Raw genomic sequence first — 11,791 nt, forward strand, 5'->3', positions numbered from 1 at the left:
TTCTGGGCACCCAACTGATCTACTGACCACCTGAACTCTTCCCACCCTCACCAGGGCCGCCCTGGGAGTGGGGGTTGAGGTGAAGCCCTGTTCTCAGGCAGGTCTGCAAAACCTTCTCCAACCCTTGCCAGGCCAGGCCCCAAGGAATCTGTACCCCCATTTCACTGAAGGGGAAGCTGAGGCTAGAACAGTCACTTGTAGGGCCTGATCTGGCCAGGCAGTGCTGAGAGGCCCTTTCTCTCCTCCAGCAGCCATGGTGGAGCCAGGATTTGAGCCAGGTACTAGGGGGCTCCCAGCATCAGCACGGTTCAACCCAACTCTTCAGCTTGCTATTCTAGATCTTCAGGACTTGGTCCCTGCCTCTCATCCAACTGTCTCCCCACTCATCCCCAGTCATATGGGACTATTTAATAGTTCCTCCCTCCAGGCCTTCACACATACTGTTCCTTCTGCCTGGAATGTTCTTCCCTTCTCTTGTGCAATCAGTACTTTCTTGTGCTCCAAGAACCAACTCCAATGCTGTGTCCCCTGGGAAGACTGAGATGGTTCAGGGCTCTCCGTTACTATGTTCCCACAGAGCTTTGTATAAACTGCTCCCTTAGCATGCCTTGTGAATCCACAAATGTGTCCTTCTCCCACACAGGCCTGTGAGCAGCTCTCTGTGGCCGGGGCTAGGCCCAGCCCAAAGCCTGGCACAGAGGAGGCATCAGCGAATAGAGCTGCTGCTGCCGCCAGGACCCCCCGAGTCCTGTTCCTGACGTGTGCACCCTCAGCTGCCCTCCCCAGTGCCTCATGTGTTCATGTGACCACTGCTACCTGCAGGACACCACTCCCCAGCATGTCCCCTGGTGGAGCAGGGAGGGGAAGGGAGGTGGTCTCAGGTCCATTGAGGAAGATGCTGGGCTGCCAAGGACAGCAGCCCCACGGCCTTGGCTTGGCTCAGGGCTGGGTCCCTGGAGTTCTCTTTACAGGGAATCACTTAGGAAATATCTCTGGGAAAACTGCGTGTGCTAAGTTGTGACAGGCAGTGGCTGAGGTACATTGACTTTGGAGTCCCACAGACCTGAGTTCAAGTCCCACCTTCATCACTTACGGGCTATGACCTCACTGAGCCACAGACGTATTGAGGACAATATGTCTACATTCACAGTTTCTGTGAGGAGTCAGCAGATAACAGGTGCCAAGTACCTGGCACCCATTAGGTGAGCAAGAGCTGCCATCACTACTACAGAGATTACAGAGAGTAATGCATTCGGTACAGCAGGTACAGGGGCAAGCGGCCCAGAGGCCTAGCGAGGGAATCCCGTGCCTCAGCCAGCCTTCGTGACGCGGGTAGGGGGTGATTTGCCAACGTCCTCGGTTGGTACCTACTTGGACTTGCGCCGGGGTTGGGGGAGGGAAATGCCCTCTTCTAATTCCCCCCGCCCCCTTGCTAGGCCTCTAAAGTGGCCAGGCCTTGGGAGCACCCACTCCTGAGCGGAGGGACTCGAGCATGTGGCTCAGGCTGAGCCTCCCTCCTCACCATCAGAGGGGGACCACAACCCTTAGAGTGGTTAGAAGGACATGCTGAGCCGCTGGGCCTGTGAGAGTCTGGTAAACCGGAAATGTGAGGAAGACACCGAGGTGTGGTTAAGAAAGCCAGCTGTGGACCCAGACAGCCGGGGTCGCCATCTCGGCTTTGGCTCTTATCAGCTGTGTGACTTTGGGCAGGTTATGTAACCCTCTAAGTCCCAGCTTCCTCACTGTCAACGGGGATGACAACAGATCCACCCTCATGCGGAGACTGACAATCAGTGGGATGGATGCATGTCCCCTGCAAAGTGCTCAACAATGAGCATTTAATAAATGCCAGCTCTTCTTGCCGCTAATTGTCGGATACATGCGAGTTGTCCACACATCCTGACCATCCATTCCCCATTAATTGCCTGACCACACCATTGCCCACTCCAGAATTCCCTGCTTCTTTCCCTCCCTTGTCTAGATCTTGCTCATGCTTTTCTATCTAGTCCCAGTCTCACCCCCTCCCAAAGATTTTGCAGAGGTTCTATCCTCCGAAGGAGTCCCTGTGTGGCACAAACGGTTAAGCATTGGGCTACTAACTGGAAGGTTGGCAGTTTGAACCCACCCTCCTATGAATTCCTGCTGTCCTGTGGCTGCTGCAGTATTTCAGATGCTGCTTTGCTCCCTCATCGGCTCAGCCAACTCTCTGAGGCAAGGCCCCGTCTGTGTCCACCCTTGTGCTGGGCATGGGGACACAGGTAAGGTGGGTAAGGACCCTGCTCTCAGTCTGGAGGAGGCGGCAGACCACTACCAGTAGCCACTGCCCACCCAGACTGGGTGAGCCCTGAGGCTCACAGGAACTGTAGAAGGGGTCCTGAGGACCACAAGGATCAGCAGGAAAAATATGAGGCAAGAGAACAGGAGCACAGTATGGCTTGCTTGACCCTGTAGGTTCACAAAGCCTAAGCAGACTAGAACCCCAGCAGCTGGTCTGGCAGATAACCAGGGAGCTCAGCACACATAGTTCTGGGCTCCAGGGATCCATAGGCAGCAGCAAGTGATGCATGCAGCAGGCTGCCCACCCAGCCACACCCCTCTCCCCCATCCCTGACCAGGATGGGCAATAAACCCCTGGCCAGTGTACAGATCATGATTCCCTCGGCCACTGCACTGGCTCTACAGCACCGACCAGCCCCAGTCTGTGTCCCCTGGGAAGACTATGGAATGCCCCAGTGTTCTCCATTTCTATGTTCACACCAAAAAGAAAAAACAAACCAGTTGCATTGAATCAACTCTGACTCGCAGTGATCCCATGTGTTACAGAATAGAACTGCGTTCCATAGGGTTTTCAATGGCTGATTTTTCAGAAGTAGATCACCAGGCCTTTCTTCTGAGGCAGCTTTGAGTGGATTTGAACCACCAACCTTTCAGTTAGTAGCCCAGCATGTAACTATTTGTGCCACCCTTGCTATCAACTGCTTCGTATTTGTGCCACCCAGGGCTTTGTATAAATGACTCCCTAGCATGGGTTGTGAACGTGTGAACGTGTCTTTCTCCTATACAGACGGGACTGAGACCAACTCTCTGTGTCTGCAGGTAGAACCAGGCACAGAGGTGGCAACAGGGAACAGAGCTGAGGCTGCCTCAGGACCTCCCAAGTCCCTGGAGCCACCAGGATTAGACCAGAGCAAGCCTCAGCCCCCTTCCTGCCCGCCTGACCCCACTGCAGCCCAGGGCTCTGGGAGCAGGAGTGTGAGCTCAGGTCCCAAATGCAATCAGGGCAGGAGGCCCGGAAGAAGGAGCCAGCGGAAGGGGATCTGGTCACCACATGGTCCATGCACTCACTGGGCAGGCTCTTCTTTCTCCTTTACCCTCAGTTTTGTAAAAATCTGTGAACTGCATCTATAAAAAAATCTAATACATAGTAACATTATGAACCATATTGAAAATATTATCATCACCATTTTACAGATCAGGGAGCTGAGGCCCAATGGGATTAGCCAATGTAACACAGCTGTTAAGTGGTAAAGCCAAGCTCCCAGCCCAGGTCTTAGCTACAATGTTATGCTGCCCTTCCCTGGAACACGTATAGTATAGCTGGTCACTGGAGACCCAGACCGAAGACTCAGGCCTGGCTCCTGCCCTCAAGAAGCTCACAGCTGCACTACCCAATACAATAGCCACTCGCTACATGTGGCTGCTGAGCACTTGAAATGTGGCTAGTCCAAACTGAGATGTGTTGTGTCAAATGGAATGTACAAGGATTTCAAAGACTTAGCACAAAAAAGAGAATGTATAATATCTCATTAATATTATTATAAATATGAATAATAGCTCATTAAATATCTCATTAATTATTATATTGATTACTTGATAATATTTTGGATAACCAATAACCAGTTGCTGTCAAGTTGACTCCAACTCATGGAGACCCCATGCGTGTCAGAGTAAAACTGCTCCATAGGGTTATCAGCGGCTGATTTTCACGAAGCAGATTGCAAGGCCTCTGAGTGGACTCAAACCTCCAGCCTTCTGCTTAGCAGCCAACTGCATTAACTGTTTCTACCACTCAGGGACTCCAATATTTTGGATATACTGGATTAAATAAATTGTTAAAATTAACTTCATCTGTTTTGTTTTACTTTTTTAAATGTGGCTACTAGAAAATTTTACGTTACACATGTGGCCTGATTTGTGGTTCAGATTTTATTTCTATCAGACAGCACTGGCCTAGAGCATTATGAGTAAACTGAGTATTATAATCACAGTGTGATGGGGGGAAGCTTAGCATCCACACGAGCCCAGAGGAGGCTTAACTCCGCCTGGGGCCAGAGAAGGCTTCTGAGCAGAAGTGACACCTGTTTTAGCCATGAAGGACGAATATCAGGCAAAAGAGAAAGACTGATACCAGTAGGGGGACAGTGTGTGCAAACGCCTGGGGGCGAGGGTCTTCTGTGTCTGGGGAACTCTCACCAAAGTGTCTGGTGAGGGGTGGGGCTGGGAGTGATTGAAGTGAGCACTGGCCACAAGACTAGACCAGGAAGCAGCTTCAAGGCCAAGTTAGGGAGTGTGACCCTTATCTTAGGGAAGGTGAGGAGCCGATGAAGAGCAGGAGTGTGATACAGTCAGGTTTATGCTACGTGGGCGCTGGACCAGTGGGCAGCGCTCAGAGGCTATGCAACAGTGCGGGCAAGAGATGATGAGTCTGGCCTGGGCAGAGAGGAAGGTGCTGGGCTGCGGAGGGGAACTGGATTCAAGGGAGAGGCAGAAAGAACAGACGGGGCTCAGACAGTGGTGGCCCCAGAGCCACTCCTCCTCCCCCCAGCTTGGCCAGCCATGCTCAGGACCTTGAGGTCCTGGGCAGCTCTAGCTCCACCACCTGGTTTTCTATGTGACCTTGGTTACATCGATGACCCATCTGGGCCTCACATTTCCCATCTGTTCTCCTAAAAATGTTGAGCAAGATAAGCCCCCAAGGCACCTTTTGTGTGTCCAGTCATGTGCAAGGTGTGCAGAGGCAGGGGACAGAGGACACAGCAGGCCCTTGGTCTCTGGGAGCTTCAAGCCCCCCTGGCAAGGAACAGCTCAAACCCTTGGGACAGCAAGTGCTAGGTGAGGGGGCAGCTTAGCTTGCACATGGGGAGCTTTAGAGACGGAAGGACATGGGTTCCAACCCTGACTGCTGTGTGAGCCTGGACGAGTCACTTCACTGCTGAGCCCCAGTGTCTAGTCTAGGAAATGGAGATGGGAGCTACCTTATGAGAATTAAATGAAATGTTGGTGATGTGCCAAGCCCAATCCTGGCACCAAGCAAGTGCTACATACACGGGGTTACTGTTACTGAGGAAGTGGAGTGGACCTTCTGCCTCTCCCTGGGGAAACCAAACCTTGAGGCCCAGAAGGACCTGAGTAGGGGATTAAGGCAGCCCTGGTGGTGCAGTGGTTAAGAGCTCGGTTGCTAACCAAAAGGTCGGTAGTTTGAATCTACTAGCCGCTCCTTAGAAACCCTATGGGGCAATTCTGCTCTGTCCTATAGGGTCGCTAGGAGTTGGAATCGACTCAATGGCAACAGGGTTTTTAGAAGAGGAAGGAAGGGGAAGGGAAACCCAGATCAGCACCACCTTCCTCCTCCATAGGCTGCAAAACTCGTTGATGTCAAGTCAAATTCCGACTCACAGTGACCCTGTAGGACAGAGTAGAACTGCCCTATGGGATTTCCAAGGCTGTAATCTTTACAGAAGCAGAGCACCACATCTTTCTCTCATAGAGGGGCTGGTGGGTTTGAACTGCTGACCTTTCAGTTAACAGCCAAGTGCTTAACCACTGTGCCGTCAGGACTCCCCACACATTGCAAAGGTATGGACAAATTCAGCAAAAATTCACCGATCACGTGTTCTATGCTGGGCTCCAAACAGCTGCATCTTACTGACTCTAAGAGAAATTCCAAAACTAAGAGTTAGTCTTCCTATTTTGCAAATGAGGAAACTCAAGCACAAAAGGGCTCCCACTGCTGCCCCTCCCGGCAAACTCCTCTTCCTCTTCCAGGTCCTGCTCAAATGTCCCTGCTCCAGAAAGCCTTTCCTGTCCCCTTGCTGGGTTAGGGGTTCCTTGGTGCTCCCATAGCCCTCCCACTAAAGGCTCAGCTGAGCCTTCCCTGACTCCCCAGGCATGGAGTGGGCGCTCAGTGAACATTTGCTGAATGAATGAATTTGTGAAAGGCAGCGTTGGAAACTATCTGCAACCTTTTCTGGTCCCATTCCCTCAGTTTACAGAGTAGTATGTTAAAGGCAAAGCTGGACAAGAATTTGGGTCTTCTGACTCCTGCCCAGAGTCCTGAGCTGGTCTTGAAGGCTGAGTAGGAGTTGTCCAAGTAGCCAAAGGGGAGGAAAGGCACTTCAAGCAGAGGGAACAGCATGCGCAAAGGCATAGTGGCGGTGGTGGGTGGTGTGTTAAGGGAAGGGCAGATAGTTCAGGGAGGTATAGAGGCTGGGACTGGTGGACCAAGTCACCAATGGCATCAGCCACTGTACTAAGGTGTTGGTGATAGGGAGCCATCAGGGGAGGAAGATCATGGTCAGAGCTGTTCCAGGCCTAAAGATGCCACCATTAGTTACCCCTACCCAACTTGTCGAGGGGCAGTCCACAGACTTTTCTGAGTAACCTACATCTGTGTGGTGGGAGCCGGGGGTCTGGCTGGCCCGTCCTGCTTCCCTATGGCCTTCCCACTGTGGAAGGTTTCTATACATACGAGGAGTTGGGAACAGGACCGCCCAGGGGCTCTCCTGATTCACACCAGGGGTGCCCCCCTGAAGGTGGCGACACCTATGCCGGGGCAGACCAGTTTCTCCTTCCCAGACCCTGGGGTTGCGCGGGCCCCGATAAGCCAGTAATTCACTCCAAGCGCTGGGAGCGCATCCCTCTGCAGGCAGGCGACGTCCGCGCCGCTCGCACCCAGGCCGGAGCGCTCGCCCCTTGCAGCCGCGCCTGCTCCTATCCCAAAGTTCATACTGCGGCTGCTTTCTAGCCCCAGCCCCAGGCTCGAAGGCTGCCAGGAGCTCGCAGCTGCCGCCTCCTCCTCCTTCTCTTCCACCTGATCGCGCCTCAGGTATTCGGACGCCAGGATCTCGTCCCCCGCCCCCAGGCAGGGCTACTGGGTCAGGGACCCGGAATCTGAGGCTTTCACTGCAAGAGCGCGAGGGCGCCGGCTTCGCTCCGCGACCTTCCGGCCCCTGCCCTCTCCTCTGTACCGTTGTTTTGGGAGGCCGGCCGGGGAGCAGCCGCGTAGACAGACAGACGGAACACCAGGCCGCCAGCTGAGAGCTTGGGCTCAGGAGTACGCGGCGCTGTTCCGGGCGGCACAGCGCTCCGGGAAGCCGCGGCGGGAGCGGGTCCGGGCGGCGGACGCGCGGCCTCCGCTTCACCTGCCCGCGCGTCCTGGGCTGCTTACTCAGTGCCTCAGTTTCTCTGTCTGCAAAGACGTCTAAGGATGGATTGGTGGAAGCCCTGACGAGTTGACGTGCAAAGACGCGCGGATACTTTGCGCAGGAGCTCTAAACACAGGGGTCCACGCCCCTCCACAGTTCCACCTGCCCCCCCGCCCCGCATTCCCTGTCGCCCCGCCCGCGTCCTTCCACTCCCCCCGCGCCGGCCCCATCCGCCCTCAGATTCTTTCCAGATGTGGCCAGCGGGAGGGACCCGGGGGCTGGGACTAGCCTCTGGCCAGAGGGACGAAAAAGCCCCTACCGAGGCCCCGGTCGCGCAGGGGTCGCACTCCGAGGGGCCGTGCCCGCGGTTCAGGGGTCCGAAGGAGGGCGCGAGAGGCGGCGGCCCCGCCCCGGACAGCTGCTGGGCCGTCCGGGAGAGGCGGGGAAATTCGAGCTTGCCCCAGCCCCGGGCCCACCCGGGCCGCCCGCGCCCGGTACCTGCTGCGCCCCGACGCCCCGACGCCCGAACGCGCTCTCCCGAGTCTCCGCTGCGCTCCGCGGACGCGGGCTCCTTCCATTCAAGTCGAGCCGTGCGCTCCGCGACGCAAGTTTTGTTATGGGTTTTCTCCTCCCCGCCTCTCCCCCGCCCCGTCCCCCCCGCGTGTATCTGCTGGACGCCGGCCTCCTCCGGACACAGGCGTAGGGTCCCCACAGGCACGTGGACGGGGGGGGGGCTGCCCCCTCCCCGCGCTGGACTTGGCGGGGCCCCACTTTCCCCGGAGGCCGAGCGGCCGCACCGACCCCTCTCCGCCTCGCGGGACCCGCCGTACAACGCCTTCCCCTCTAGGAAACCGGGAAGGCGGGGTGTCTAGCCCGCAACGCTTCCTAGTTCCCAGGCTTCCGCAGTGGAACTGGAACCCCTTTAGGCCCCAGCACCTGAAAAGAGGGCCGGGGAGAGGGCCCCTTCGACCCAGTGCCGCTGGGCTCAGTTTCTTCCTCATGACAGGATTTTGCAACCGCTCCAGCCACGAGTACCTTTCCGTTCACTCTCCCACCCTGGGGTCCTGGGCTGTGTCTAAGGGAGCAGCCTGCCAAGACCCTGCTGGGCTCCTTCCCGGAAAAGTTCCCCCTCCCCCCAGGTTGGCCCTGGACCCACAGCCTGGTGAGCCTTGAAGGACGGTAAATTGGGCAGGCAGTTGGGTGCATGCGGATCCCAGTCTCAGGGAGACAAGAGGGTTGAGCAGAGAGACCTCGCGGCACCATATTGCTCCCAGGAGCTGAAAACGTTTCCAAGTAAACGAGCATTAACTGCTAGCAGCTGAAGCAACACTGCTTGGCGCCAGGGGCTTCGGCAATGTGTAGCGGAGGGGCTGGGTTTAGGTGGTACTTGGCACCGCCGCTGCATCGCAAGCCTCTCCCCCTATACCTGCTACCTTACCTGGCTGCCCTCCTGCTGGAGAGAGAGAAGCAGAAAAAAACATATGACCACTTGTCCAACCTAAATTGCTAGGGCTCTGAATGAGCGGCTGATGTAAAGTCGCCCCCGACCTTTCACTGCCTGCTGCTTTGCATACTGATTGTACCACACGCGTTGCTTTCTAATCTTCTTGCTCCTGCAAGTGAGGAACTGCTGCTGCCCCATTTTACAGGTAGGAAGACAGCCTCAGAAAGGATACACGATTGACCCATTAATTGGCAAAGCTGAGGTTTTGAACCCATACTTACTCTCTCCACAGTACAAGTTCTTTCCATGATGAAAACAGGTGGGTAACTGAGCAGGCGAGTGTCGAGGCTGGATTTGAACCCAGGACTGTGTTTCCATTACATCAATAACTCAAAAACTTAGCAAGAATGGGAAGGGGAAATATTTTGCCTTCTTTGGGCTCAAATTCCAGTTCTCTCTGAGCTTAAACTTGTGAGAGTTGGTATGATTCACAGGATTGGACAGGGGCCAACACAGAGAAGCATCTCATCTTCTCCTGAAAACTGAGCCTACATTCGATTGGAGCTAAAACAGGATTCTACTGGCTTGAATATCCACGAACTAAAGAAAATCTTCTAGAAGGACGATGGGAACCAGCATATACTAAGTGTCTACTAAGTGCCCAGCACCATGCTAAGTCCTTAAATATGTATCTTAATCATCCCAACCCTGTGGGGAAGCTATTCTGTTAGCTATAGCTGATATCTGCTGGGGCTAGGGTCTTTCAGGGGCCAGTCACAGGGCACAGTCCCTCACTTTATGGAATGTCAAACCAATGCTCGCATGTGCTGTGTGGGGCTGTCGAGTGCTACAGACACAAGCTGCAATCACTTGTCTAAAGTATAGACTGGCAGAATCACCTTGAGTGTCTCTGGTGGAAAATACGGAGGCAATTCTGGTGGTGGTTGTGTGCCATTGAGTCGGTTCTGACTCAGTGACCCTATATGAAAAGTAGAACTGCCCCATAGGATTTCCTAGGCTGCAGTCTTTATGGGAGCTGATTGCCAGGTCTTTTCTCCAGTGGAGGGGCTGATAGGTTTGAACCAACAACCTTTTGGTTAGCAGCTGAGCACTTAACCATTGTGCCACCAGGGCTCCTGGTGGTGCCTCCAGAAGCAAGCAATCCTATTTCTGAAGGACTGTATAGACAGCACAGGGTTTGAAATTTAGGTTTCCTGAATCTGTTTGTGCTGCTTCAACTCCTTCATGCTGTGCCTCAATCTCAGCTCCTGTTTGATAGTAACGTAAAAACAAACAAAAAAACACAGAGGCAATAGAGCACGGTGTCAAGTACAAGCTTTGGGCTTAGACCTGGGTTCAAATTCCAGCACGAGTTCAAATGAAGATAAAAATAGTACCTACGCCTTAATGCCTGAATTAAATGAGAAAATGCACGTACAGGACGCTGCACAGTGCCTGGTACATGGTATGTGCTGAATAGATGGCAGCTGCTATTACTCCAAAACTGTCACGGAGACTCACCCTAAACATTCAGGAAACATGATGAAAACAGACATCACAGGTGGCAAGAATCAAACAGAAACCTCTGCGCTGCCCAGGGCAAGTGCCTTCTATTTCAAAACAACAAGAAAACTCACAAGCAGCAAAGAATGAAGACATACATATGGCCAGAGAGAGCTAGGAATGAAGGATAAGAAGGCTCCCAAGGGGGTTTGTTGATGAGAAAGGTGGGATAAGGAACAAGCAGCTGTTGTTACACTTCATCATTAGAGAAGAAAAAAATTCCTCTTACCTTGAGCTAAAGGCTCAAGACATTTCCGGACACCTGAATTGTAGGAATCTTGAACAAGGTCCTATCTGTTACTAAGTAGCAGAGTCCCAAATACTGAACTATGGCAGCAGCTTGACACTTTGGGCGTTATTAAGGAATCAAATCACATGGTGGTGTTTTGTGTATACGGACTCCATCTGAAGGACTGTCATCAAGACTCATCGAGGAACAAGCAGTGTATGATGGAAATCAGAGGCCATGTCTGGGTACAAAAGTGTCTTCTGGGCTCCTATAACATCCCATACAAACTTTGCAGACTTTTCTTGTTGCATTATTTTTTTTTTTCATCTCTTTGCCCCACTGGATGATAAACTCTCCAGGGCAAGAACCTCGCCTCATGTTCTGTAAAGTCCCTTTCTAGCTCTAAAATAACAACACTGTGGTAGTTAGAATGTAGCCCCCAAGGATGTCTACATCTTAATCCCCGTTGTTGTTGTTGTTAGGTGCCGTCAAGTCAGTTCCGACTCATAACGACCCTATGTACTACAGAACGAAACACTGCCCAGTCCTGCACCATCCTCACGATCGTTGTTATGCTTGAGCCCACTGTTGCAGCCACTGTGTCAATCCATCTCATTGAGGGTCTTCCTCTTTTTCACTGACCCTCTACTTTACCAAGCATCATGTCCTTCTCCAGTGACTGATCCCTCCTGATAACATGTCCAAAGTATGTGAGACGTAGTCTCGCCATCCTTGCTCCTAAGGAGCATTCTAGTTGTACTTCTTCCAACAGAGATTTGTTCGTTCTTTTGGCAGTCCGTGGTATATTCAATATTCTTCACCGACACAATTCAAAGCCATCAATTCTTCTTCGGTCTTCCTTATTCACTGTCCAGCTTTCGCATGCATACAATGCAACTGAAAATGCCATGGCTTGGGTCAGGTGCACCTTAAGTCTTCAAGGTGACCTCTTTGCTTTTCAACATTTTAAAGGTCTTTTGCAGCAGATTTCCCCAATGCAATGTGTCGTCTGATTTCTTGACTGCTGCTTCCACGTGTGTTGACTGTGGATCCAAGTAAAATGAAATCCTTGACAACTTCAATCTTTTCTCCGTTTATCATGATGTTGCTTATTGGTCCAGTTGTGAGGAT

Source organism: Trichechus manatus, unplaced genomic scaffold (assembly GCF_000243295.1).
Source record: "Trichechus manatus latirostris isolate Lorelei unplaced genomic scaffold, TriManLat1.0 scaffold00015, whole genome shotgun sequence".
Classification (NCBI taxonomy): Eukaryota; Metazoa; Chordata; class Mammalia; order Sirenia; family Trichechidae; genus Trichechus; species Trichechus manatus.